The 12,767-nt window shown below is 32.2% G+C and overlaps 1 long non-coding RNA gene across 1 annotated transcript in view; it reads right to left on the bottom strand.

Moving 5' to 3' along the window:
- LOC146996875 (uncharacterized) overlaps nt 1-12,767 on the bottom strand; it is a 174,509-nt gene that overhangs the window by 66,634 nt on the left and 95,108 nt on the right. The window lies entirely within an intron of this gene.

Here is a 12,767-nt window from a genome sequence, read left to right on the forward strand (position 1 = left end):
AGCTGAAAATGTTAATCGGAGATCTTGTAAAAGCTTAGAGATACGACTAAGTAGAAGCTTCACTTAGATTGATTAAACAGAACGGTATTTTATACATGAATAAATATATACATAACACTTTTTAAATGAATTTTAATTTTATATGAACCTTTATAATAAACAAAAGTTGATCTTACTGAGAATCCATTGTTGGTTCTGAATTTCTTTAGAGTGCAGTATGTCATGGACCTGATTTAGCCCTGTTCATCTTTGAGGATGAGCAATAATAATACAAAAGTAAAATATTTTCAGTTTTATATATTATGTGGAGCGCATCACTTGAATCAAAATATCTTGGGAAGACATGACAGAACTGTCTTATGATCTGAAATAAGGAGCGAGGCAAAAGTTTGAAAGTCATTGATCGACAGCAAGAGAAACATTCCTTTACACATTTTGATACTGCTTGAATAAATCTTAAACTTTGACAATCTGTATAGCAAATAAGGATCAAATATTGAAAAATGAGTGAAAGTTTCAAAAGCTGTCTTCGTATGAAATGTGAATACAGAGTCTTACTAAATACAAATCATTTCTGGACGATTCGGAGAATATATTACTTTATAAGATAAATAAGCTTTAAAACAAATACGAAGCTTAATTCAAACAAAAGTATGCATTGTTTGCTTTATTTGATGTATACAAAACAAAATTTTTCTGCCTGTAAATAAATATTCTCTCTGTTATATAAAATTCAAATAAAATTCGTTTTAAAATCACGCATCTATTTTATTGCTTTGAATTTTCATTCGACAAAGCAAATTTGATAACCGTCGCAAAATTTTTATTTTAATTTTGTATAATGGATGAATCTTTGGAAGAATAACGAGTAAACAAGTGCCGTAGGTTTCCTCTCTGGTTAAAAATGTCGGAAACATTTCGTTACGCGTTTGAAAAGCGTAAATTAAGCAAATGTGTTTGGCTGTACATGACATGGCACCATACTGCTAAACAGACAATTTAATTACGCTAGCGGCCAAGAATTGTTCCGAGTATGCACCTTTTTGTGAGATTCTCTTAGTTTCTTGAAGCATTCTTTTTTATTTCCGGCCAACGTGGTGACAAGCTGGAGGCCAAACCACTAAAGAATGTTTTTATTGTGTTCCCATTGAAGATTAATTTGGTGAAAAAAATGAGAGATTGTTTCTTTTATTGGAAAGAAATCCTGCTGAGAAGAGACTTATTTATAATTGCCTTATTATTTTTACTTCCTTTAGCTGCCGTGGGAAGACGAATAAACGCGACGACCATCATGCTTAAAATTTTAGCTTCCTTTAAACCACATGTATGACATTTTCTACGGAGTTAGTTTCTTTCACTTTCTTCTGACTGAAATGATTCTAATTGTTAACTGATTTGTAACTGAATACTTAGTAAGTCTCCAAACCGTTTTGGGTTTATTATAATGATAAGACCTGAGTATACTTTGGTGATAAAAAAGGGGGTTTTAAGTTTGAGTTAAAGTTTAGAACTTAACTTGCCAGATTTCGTTCCTTGAATTTCTTATTACTCAAATTATATTTAAATTTCGATGGAACAATTTCAGAACGCTCTTGAATAAGTAAATTAATAGGATTTTGTTGTCGAGAATTTTAAAGAAAAATATAAATTTAGAGACAATCACCTGATGAGATTTACATCAGGATTTTTATGAGAAAGTAGCATTGATGTAAACAATTGCGCAGTATTTGTATTTCGATCGAAATTTGCTTTACAAAGAAAACCTATTAAAAGAATTAAGCACAAGAAAAAAACTTAACTGGAGAGAATGAATAACTACTACTTAACGTAAATGATGCAAAGGATTGTATTTGTTTTAAATCAGGCATAAAATCAAAATTTTGTATTCCGTTGCTCTACATCGAAAGTCAAAATCAAAGTCCAACTTATGCTATTTTTATGTATATATATAAAGTTATCTACTGCCTGGTGAAAACTGTACAATCCTCTCCTTCAATTTAGGCATGCACTTTAATCCTATTACATAACAGTATCAATTATCTGAACCAAATGGATTCCAAGACAGGTTTTTAGAGTTGATTTCCGCGTATAAAATGTCGATTTCATATAAATTAACCTTTTCAGAGAGTTCATGTTTATCATTTTCACTGATTGGATATTTACCTTAAAGTATTTCGCATTTTATTTCAAAATTAAATAATATTTTCTAGCAAAACTAACGGGAAAATAAAATATCAGTTACAAACAGATGAACATTTAATTTTTCTATATTGTGATTTATATCTGATGCATTTACTTTCCCCCTTTCAAGCAATTGATAATTAACAATCATTTATTTTCAGCTAAAACAATATTTCTTTCGCTTCTTAGTTCGCAAAATAAAAATAATACTTTCACAAAACGTTGTACTAATAAATTGGAAATAATACTCCTACAAAATAAGCTTATTTCTCACAACTCAAAGACTGAAATGAACAGAATAAAAAGGCTAATGCATCAAAACGGCTTATAAATTATCAAAACGGCATAGAATCGTCATCAACATATGTTATAATTAATAAGAGGTCTTAAATTTACTTAAATTGCATAATTAACAATCATTTATTATAAATTATTATAATAAATGATTGTTAATTATGCATACCTGTCACCTCCATACGGTCGTCACTAACATACGACTTATACTGCGTAGTGTCTACAGCTTAAGGATAAAGAAGATCATGACATTGCATAAAATCGATACTGGATAAGAAATATTGATATAGCATATTCAAGGCTTATAAGCAGTGAAGCATCATAATAAAAAGGGTAAGAATTTTATTGAATTGTTAGTTTTTAGGCTATGTGTGCATGATCGACACCGGCTTATTATCAACATTAACATAGAATCGAAGCCGGTTTTTGAACTGTGTCGATCCGGTGCCGCTGAAAAACCTGTTAATTTTACGTTTTGCCGAATCTGTCCTTCTCGCGACTGGCAACTCATAGGTGTTGGGAGTAGACAGTATGGGAAGACTCGCTGCCTTCATAATGATTAAATCATCGTCTATACAGTGATTCTTTCAGGCTCGGCAGAGACTGTAAGGGTTTCGGGTCTGTCTCGGGCTGTGAGATCGCTGCATACTAAATAATTTAAAAGTTGGACTTTGAGAGCTTCGGCCTTTCAGACTTGCTTCCAGAGTGTGAGCACATGAAAACTGTGGTAAGGCTGATCTGGGTGTCTCTCACTCTGGTGCGATGTGTCGAACCTGTGTCGCATTACCAATTAAAAGGATTAGTTTTGAAATAACAGCGACGGGAGCCAGGAAGGCGAAGTTGCATATCTGTGTTGAAAGGGAGACTATAAGTAGACTACATGCAGTGCTTTCTCTTCAAGTAGCGTCAATAAATGCTGTCTCTCGTTTTCAGGCGGCCCACCAGCGGCCGAGCGGTAAAGACGCTGAACACTGGTAGTTCGGTCTGAGGTTCGAATCCCGCGAACGGGCTGGCTGCATGGGCGTTTTCGTGGTTTTCCCCATGTGTAACGTGTATACGAGCCAGTTTCCCTTAGCCATAACTGAATAATCCAATCCATCCATTTTCAGGTATGATAAATGAATACAGTGTCTTTGTTACTGACAACATGGAAAATAAAATAAGCATTCATTATATTTCTAGAAATGTATATCTCGAACTATGCTTTAATGAGTTTAGATAATCTAAATTTGACTACGTAAATACGATTTAACTAACAAGCCAATTGATGCTTGTGTTAATAATATGAAAGACATATAGGTCAAAGCCACAATTCATGAAATTTAGGATATTTGTAGAATTGACGCTGAACATATAATCCCAAACCAATATCCCATTAAAATTCGCGTTTCAATTCACCTCCATCTAATTTAATTAAAAAGCGAGCACATTCATATTGAAATTAGCGCAAATATGGTACTCAAACATGTTATTAATCAACACATTCATCGTCAGTGGAACAATTAGATTATGCAGAGGAAAATAGCTAATGATAATATCGATAACCAATGAAATAGCTGCACGGTTCTTTGTTTACTAGCTTAACCCGAATTCAAGATTTTAAATTGTTTCTATTTAGATTAGATACTGATGATAAAGAATATATTTGTTTCTGATCCTTTGTTCTTATAATAAATTAATTTACTCTGTAAGGAAAATGTCAGTTGTAAATCATTTTAAGAAGAAAATCAAATAAATCACTCGAAATGTTCTCAGTGCTATAATATACTTACTAACTTAATAAACATGATAAAATTTATATCTTTGAGTGAAGACATTAATTTTAAGTGGGTCGATGATTAATTCTATCTTGATATGAATACTAATCCAATGTTTCGCTTCTTCATTATAAATGCAATTTCAAATAATATCTTTTAATTATGTAACACTGGGTTTAATTGAAAATAAATACTTTGATGAATTTATTTAACCTCATCCATTCAATGAAATTAAAATAAAAAAGAAAGAACAATCTTATCACATTTTCGTAAAATATAATTTTAAGTGAAGTGCATACACATTTCATACTTTTTGGATGTATGGTCAGTTACACTCGATGAATTCTTAGAAGTTTAATAAAACTTACATAAAGCTATTATAAATAAATATATGTGTTTTTACTTGCTGCAGACAATAAGTATAAGCGTTCAGTTGAACTTGACGGTAACTCGGCGTTGTGTCGTACTATCCTTACTTCGAACGTTATTTATAATATTCTTATCTCAACCTTCAAATACCTGTAGCTTGTTACGAAATTAAAATAGTCGCTGGCTGATCAGATGGCATAAATGCATTGGTCTTGGAAATTATGCAGGGTTCACAGTTCATATATTTTCATTAGCAACTTTCAGTATGTGTGACGTGTTTCGTATTTGTACTGGAAGTATCTCTGGGCCAGATCATCATCGTGCCGAAAACATACAGCACTTCATGTAAGCATTTGCCTTGCCGAGAGCACAGAATATTTCCAAGACTTGGTGCAGTCAATGCACATATATTTGATATGAAATAAGAACGTTTTTAGAATTCCTCAGCAATTTCTCTTTATTCTTTCTAAATACATATTAAAATTCCTTTGTATATGCAAAACACAATTATCTAATAAATTTTGTGCTGCCCTTTAAATTAGTAGAATCAGACGAAGAAACATGTATAAAATCTCAACAATTTCCTCTGTGCATTTTTAGCTTTACACTTGCATTTCTATATATAACATAAATTATTAAACACCGGGTAATACCACTGGAGTTTCAAAACGCTGTAGGGCCCACCAGCGGCCGAGCGGTAAAGTCGCTGAACACTGGTAGTTCGGTCCGAGGTTCGAATCCGGCGAACGGGCTGGCTGCATGGACGTTTTCGTGGTTTTCCCCATGTGTAACGTGTATACGAGCCAGTTTCCCTTAGAAAGTCCTCCACGAAGGCATCCCTCCCTTTAGGCAGGTAGCCCTCGAGGCTTTGCCATAATCACACACACACAAAACGCTGTAGCAAGACAAAAACTAAGAGGAATACAGCAAAAAACGAACCTTTCAATAAATACAGAAATAATAAAAGTTTTTGTTAATGGGAGTTGGTAGTAGACATATTGGATATGCTACAATCGTCGTTAATGCCGCAATTACATGAACATGATGATGAAGACTTTGTTTTTCAACAAGATAGAGCTGCACCCTGTTTTCTGCGAAATGTGCGTGAGTACCTTAACATATAATCATCGTTGGATTGGCGAGATTTCAAAGATGGCATACTTAATTTCCATGGTACACAGCATACCGTTGATAGTACCATGTTGAATAGAGTCTGGCATGAGCTGGACTATCGCATTGATGTATGTCGTGTGATCAATGGTTCATATATAGAACACCTTGAGGCCTGTAAATAAAACTTGAATTGTTTCTGTATTTAGTACAATTTTTTTTTTTTTTTTTTTTTTTTTTTTTTTTCCCGATAGTCTTCTGAAAACCCGGAGGGAATTATGAATAACGCGGTACTAGATGTCTAAATTGGCTGCGCCTAGGTAGATACTGCATTGCTAGCGAATACTGTTTCCAAATCTAAGTTTACTCAATTGGGGTATGGTTTCTTTAATTCAAAGCAATTTTCATTGCTTGAAACTTGAACATAGGTATAAATTTGTTTTTTATTTTAAAGGTTAATAAGTGCTCTACTTTACATGTTTAGGGTTACAAAGTGTGAGTAAAACTATATCAGATTTTCAACTCCATGAAATAAATGCTTAAAATTCTTTTATGTTCTTGCGGTTATGCATCACTGACAGCTTTAGAGAACATTTTACGAAGTCATTTTATTTTCCTTTTGTTGCCAGATACGTTTCAAATTCTTTTTTCTCAGAATATTTTAATTATTTTAATTACACTTTCTTTCGTAAGAAGACGAACAGAAAAACGTGACTTCACCGCACTGTAATTCGCGTTTCATGTATGCCTTGTGGCACAGTACTGAGAAAGAGATGCATTAAACAGAAAATATGTACAACATTTTATTTCATTTACTTTCAGTACCGAAGATTTTTAAAGACTTTTAAAGTCTTCAGTACTGAAAGTAAACGCGTGAAAGCAGATTTTTGGTCTTTCATGGGAATTCGGGCGGCTGGTGACTTTTCTTCTAACGCAGCTTTTGAATAATTATGTGCGAAATGTCGAGTCAGAGCTCTGAATAATGTTTACACGAATGAGAAGTATAATATTTCACTTTTATGTGTTAACGGAGATTTTATTGAAATTTTAATTACATACAATTTGCATCTTGCTAGGGAAAGGCCGAAGAACCAATTTGTAACTTTTGAGGTAGCTACGTTAGTTTAGATATTATACGTTTTTGAAACGTAACTACAGAATTCAAAGAACTATTTTTCCAAGCTTTAATAACTTTTTTACGTCTGAAAAGGTTTGTGATTACTTCTTAATTTAAAGCACATTTCACTAAAATATTAAAATATAAACTCATTTTATTTCAATGCACATCACATACTGAGTTTAGCTTTAGGGGCAACAGTAGAAGCACTCTAAAACATTCATGACTTTAAATGCGGCTGGTACAATAGTCTAAAAAAATTGGTCCTTTTTGACCATTCATCTTTTTCCTACTAAGGCACAGAAATATAAAGCTTTGTGTTGTGTATATTATTGCTAGTATAACTATGAATAAGAATATATATAAAGTGATTAAAGAATTTTCATCAGAAAATCGGTAATAGGAATTCTGCAGATCAATCCCTCCCGATACACTGATTGCCTTTTGTCATATCGATGTCTCTCTTTGAAGTAACTCATCCTTTTTATTACAGCACGATTTCGGTTAAAGTGCTCCCATTAAAACTCGATTTGAAATATGAAATATGAGCGAATCTCGCATGCTTTTCACCTTGACATATTATTTGATCCGTAAAAATTTCGGAAAAACTTCATCCTTTTATGGCGTCCTTTGTTTGCGATGAGGCATAAAAGTCAATAACTTTCTCGCTCATCATGCGCAGAGAGATTGAAAGAATAACAGAATAAAGCGGAAAAAAAACTTCCCCATACTTAGGGAAATGTTTCCAGATATGGCATTTCAAATGACATTTTGTCTTTCAGAAAGATACCAACATCAAACATCGATTAAAATATTCTATTTCTGAAAATTTCCCCTTAAAGAAAATTCATATAATATTAGATTAATGAATGCCTGTTTCCTTTACTGGAAATAGAGTTAATTACGATAAACATAAATCTTGGACAGATTTAAGTGTATTGGCTTTTGTTAAATATTGTTTGCTGCGAGTGAGTGGTTCGTATTCGATCTTCGACAGTTAGTTATTTAGTATCCAGATGATAAGCAGTGGAAATCGATTACTTCTGGATATTATTCCTGGATATTGTTGATATATAGTTCACATCCGTTGCATCTAATGATTCTCATACAAAACACTTTTTGGATAGCCGATTGATATCCATATTAGTATTAGGGCACATCCACATAAAGCATATTTTATGTATACAGTGGATCAAGCCGCATAACAGGTATGCTTATCTAAAGGATATAAAAGCCAAGTTTGAAATATATCTACTTGGCGATGTTCCGTAATGCGTGTTAATTAAATAAATTTAAATGCATACAGATACACACATGCATAAACCATATTTAGGGTACAAGTTATTTGAATTTTTGCATATCTGATATACAATCATTAGGTAAGTAAATCTTTGGAAACTTATTTTCTAATTCAATTTGAATATATCACTCTTCATGTTGTTTTAATTATTTTATTACTTTATTTTTGAATGGAATGTAAATCAGCAGCTGTTGGTACAATAATAAGATGACGGATAGAAAAGAAAATCTCATATTTTCCCCCATGCCATATAACTAACAATTAATATAAATAAAGAAAGTACAGCAACATATAACCCCAGGAGTGCCAGAAATATAGCCCAAATTCTGATTAAAAATGAAAGAAATATTTCAATTTCGATTTCAAACATGTAGGAGCATCCTTGTGAGTTCTGCTGGCAATATGTGTACTTTTATAAAGAGCTTCAGTTCAAAACAGTCTTACTGAGTATTTAGTCTGAACTCCTTGATGTTTTCTCAACTGAGCTCTTTCCTGCATCTCATTTTACATTTTTGGCGAAAGAAATAATTCTGAAATTTTCCTCTAAATTCCCTCAGAATGCTCGTATTGCTGCAAACTAAGAGAAAATTGTCGTTGAAATTACCCAATAGAATTCAACGGACGATTTCACTTTGTACAAAAGCTCTGAACAAAATTCTTAAGTTTATATTCTTCAATCGAAAACTCCCGTATAGTTCGTTATATCTGACCTCCATACTTTTGGAAGTTCTCTGTAGCAGTATAAAATATCACGTTAACTGCATAAGAAATTTGACGAGACCGAAAGATTCGTTCATTATAAGCTGAGATACAGTGGATATCTATTGTAATGATACGTACTGCAGTTTAAAAAACATACAAAGATTTTATGCGTAAGAAATTAAATTTGTGGATCTTTATGAACATACTATAATATTTAAATATACAGAGTAATTTAAAAAATATTAATGAAACATTAATCTCTTGAGTGCTTATTTTTGATAGTTTATTAGATCCACCCCCTTCCAATTTGCAGAATCATAGAAGGTAAGCTTTCAGAATGTGACAGTTTTGATTATTTGATTCCTTATAAGGTATTTTCTTCTCCCTCCTTCGTGGTGTAACAGTAGCATATTCAATAACATATTCAAGAGGTCCAGGTTCGAGTCCCCGGAGAGGGCAATGCTCGTTTTCCTGTTTCCTGCATCAACGAACCTAATGACACAAAAACCTTTAACAAAAATACATAGAACTTAAATTTTCACAAAACGTCAAACACTCTCGTTGAGTATAAAATGTCACTAGAAAAATTCTTTTCTCGTAAAATTAGACTAATAAGCTAAGAAATCCACATACAATCAAAACTGTTCAATATATCATTAATATGAATTCCTAAAGACATGCACAAATTCTGCTGATGCGTGCTATAGAATTCAAATACTTAAATAATTCTTTTTAAGCCAAAAATTTATGAAAGCAAGAGTTTAAATTTCCCATGTGTAAGAAAGCTAAAACTAAAAATTTTTCTATAATTCAATTTTTATGTGATTACTACAATCAGTTTCCATCATTTTTTTTGTAATCGGATTAGTTTATCCGGATGGCAAGTTAAAATTTTGTAAAGTTGACAATATCGTCATCTTCAAGTTTTCTTCAAGTTTAGAACCAACTTTTCCAGAAAGTTTTAATAGGAAAAGAAACGAATTGCAAACTTTCTCCATAAAATGTCGGTGTAAGACTTAAATTTTGTATATTTTTAATGAACAGTGCAACTTGATAAGGGCTGTCATAATACGAAAGCATAATTTATTTGATTCGTCCTTATTGATCAATGGACTCATGAAGGTCCATTGACGTTCATGGGTCTATGCGCAATCAATTATCATTTATTTAAAACTGAAATCTGTTTCGAAAATTTCTGTAAACCGCAAAAATCTCAGTTAAATGCTCATTTTTTTATCACAGCGTACATTGATAAAACAGCGTACATTGATTTTTTTATCACAGCGTACATTGATAAAAAAATATTTGATTTATTATTTTTCCTTCACCCGGTAAATTGCATATTTTCTCATACATATACGTTACTCAGAATATTAAATTAATAGTATTATTGATAATTCATGTAATATAGTACCTAGAGAAAATACTGACATTCTAGCCTCAACAAATTTAATTCAGGAACTACTTCTACTCTAGTCTCAACAATTTAAATTGGCTGCGAAGTAATAATTCATTTTATTACATGCTGAATAAATAATAAACTTGTAATCTAATTTGATGCGTCAAGTATGAATGAACTGGTTTCGATACATGATAGTCATATCGTTGGTGAAATTCACAGAGCAGGAATATTTAGAATAAGCCTTATCGTAATCTGTGGAACCATCTATTCTATGTCGAAACTAAACCATTTATCGCTTAGAAATATTTACTATTATGGTTTGCATTTACGCACCACTTCCTTACAAAACTCAATAAACTCAGTAAGCTCAGTTCATTATTCCCACACTACTGACTGAAAATCAGTACGCTATAGCCTTAATGGTTTCGAAATTAAATTGGAAAGGGATACCCATTTTAGCAAAATCTACTAGTCCGTTAAAATTTATATACTGGAAATACAGATATTTGAGATTTCAAATATGTAGCGATATGATGAAATGTCTAAAATCAGTATAAATGTGTTATAGAGGATTTAATTCAAATATCTTTTAATATATAAGAGTATAATGACAAAAACATTTATATGAAAAACGAGCGATAGAAGTTAAATGAAGTTATTACAAATCTTAGCTCTTTTGATGGAAAACGAGAAGTTAAATGAATTATAGTAGGTATTCAAGCCATGAACTTGCAGTTAAGAGTTTGGTTTTGGTTTATTTAATTATGGCAAAACACTCGAGGATATCTGCCTAGGGTAAAGGATGCCTTCGAGGAGGACTTTCTAAGGGAAACTGTTTTTATACACGTTAAACATGACAAGAAACCATGAAAATGCACATGCAGCCAACCCGTTCTGTGGGATTCAAACCCCGGATCAAACTACCAGCGTTCAGTAACTTTGTCGCTCCGCCACCTACGGGCTCGTAAGTCAAACGTTTATACAAAACTGTAAACGATAACCGATAATGCGCAGTTTAAAGAAATATAGGAGAAAAAAAGTAAAGAAACACTAGAAGAATATATGGAATTCTTATTCCTAAGATTCGTCTAAATACATAGAAACACTAAGAGACTTCTCATGCCATTTTCGGAAAGTACTGGAGGACAGAATTAGATGTACCAATATGACAATGCTCCCATTCATAGCTCGGATGCTACAAAATATTATTTAGACGTGGGAAAGTCACTGTTCTTGAATGGACACCTTTGATCTTAACCCAATCGAGAATGAGTGGAATATTTTGTGTTGGAGAGTTTACGAGAATGGAAAGCAGTTTACTTCCGTGAATGCCTTAAAAGCAGCCATCGACAGTGCATGGTACAATGTGGAACCAGAGTTATTACAAATCTTAATTGTTTTGATAAAGAAACACATATTCGATGTCATACAGAATAATACGGCGACTCTGAAGTACTAAGTAATTCGAAATTGATTAGAAATTTGATTAGTTATGCATATTCTGATAGCGGCTTTATGTGTGCACTCAGAATTTCTCATATAACGAACGCATAATACTCTTCTTCGAGAAATTACAAAAATCACGTGGTTTATTTAAAATTATTGAAGTTTAACGCAATAGGTAATTTAGTAATTATTTCATTTCTTCCATGACTAATTATTATTTGATTCTATCTCTGAAAATCAGTTGAATGTCCAGCCAATACAGCAATAGATCATAACAACGAGTTGAAAGAAAGGTAGTTCCTTAGACATCATCATTAAGATGCTTCAAAACTGTTCTTAAGTAAGCTTTTACTCCTCCTGTTCTACTTTTATAACACTTTGATTTGTTGACCTTTGTAACGGCCTACTTATTTTCCCAGCAAAATTATCTGGTTAATTATAAATATTTTATCCAGACAGGAGCATAATTTTGGTTGTACAATATATTTCGATCCATACTAATCATATTAAGACTATGGGAGTTAAAATTTGTACATGAATGCGCAGGAATAAAAGTTCAATCATTAAAGTTTTGTAACACACCTGTGAGCATTTAATTGATTTTGAACGAATTAAAAGCAAAGTCTGTAATAAACAACTGGAACTGCATGAACTATCTTAAGAGATTCTTCACGGGAGTCAAAGCCTTTTTTTTTCCTGAATTATTTTTAAGCAAGCTCAGACATAACAGATAGCAAAGATAGCAAATACTTGAACTCGAAGCAATTTCATGTTTTTCCATTGCTAAAAATTATCTTATCTTTCGATTGTAAAATATGTCAAATAAAATATATGATATTAAAAACAAAAAATGATATCATGAAACGTTCTCCGCTCATTTTATGTCCGCTTTTTTCTCATTTTCTGAGGTAGTTATTTTGAGCTTCAGGCCTTCTTTACGAAGCTCAAGGTGAAACTGGAGTTAAAAATATAGGAAAAAATATGTAAATTTAAGACTTTCCGTAAAAATATTTAAACGTGAATTCTTAAATTTATAATAAATTATTTCACTCTATTGAAAAATTTCATTTAAACTGAAAATGTAATTAA

Source organism: Stegodyphus dumicola, chromosome 6, assembly GCF_044657685.1.
Source record: "Stegodyphus dumicola isolate Sdum_Otavi_A_Nest chromosome 6, ASM4465768v1".
NCBI lineage: Eukaryota > Metazoa > Arthropoda > Arachnida > Araneae > Eresidae > Stegodyphus > Stegodyphus dumicola.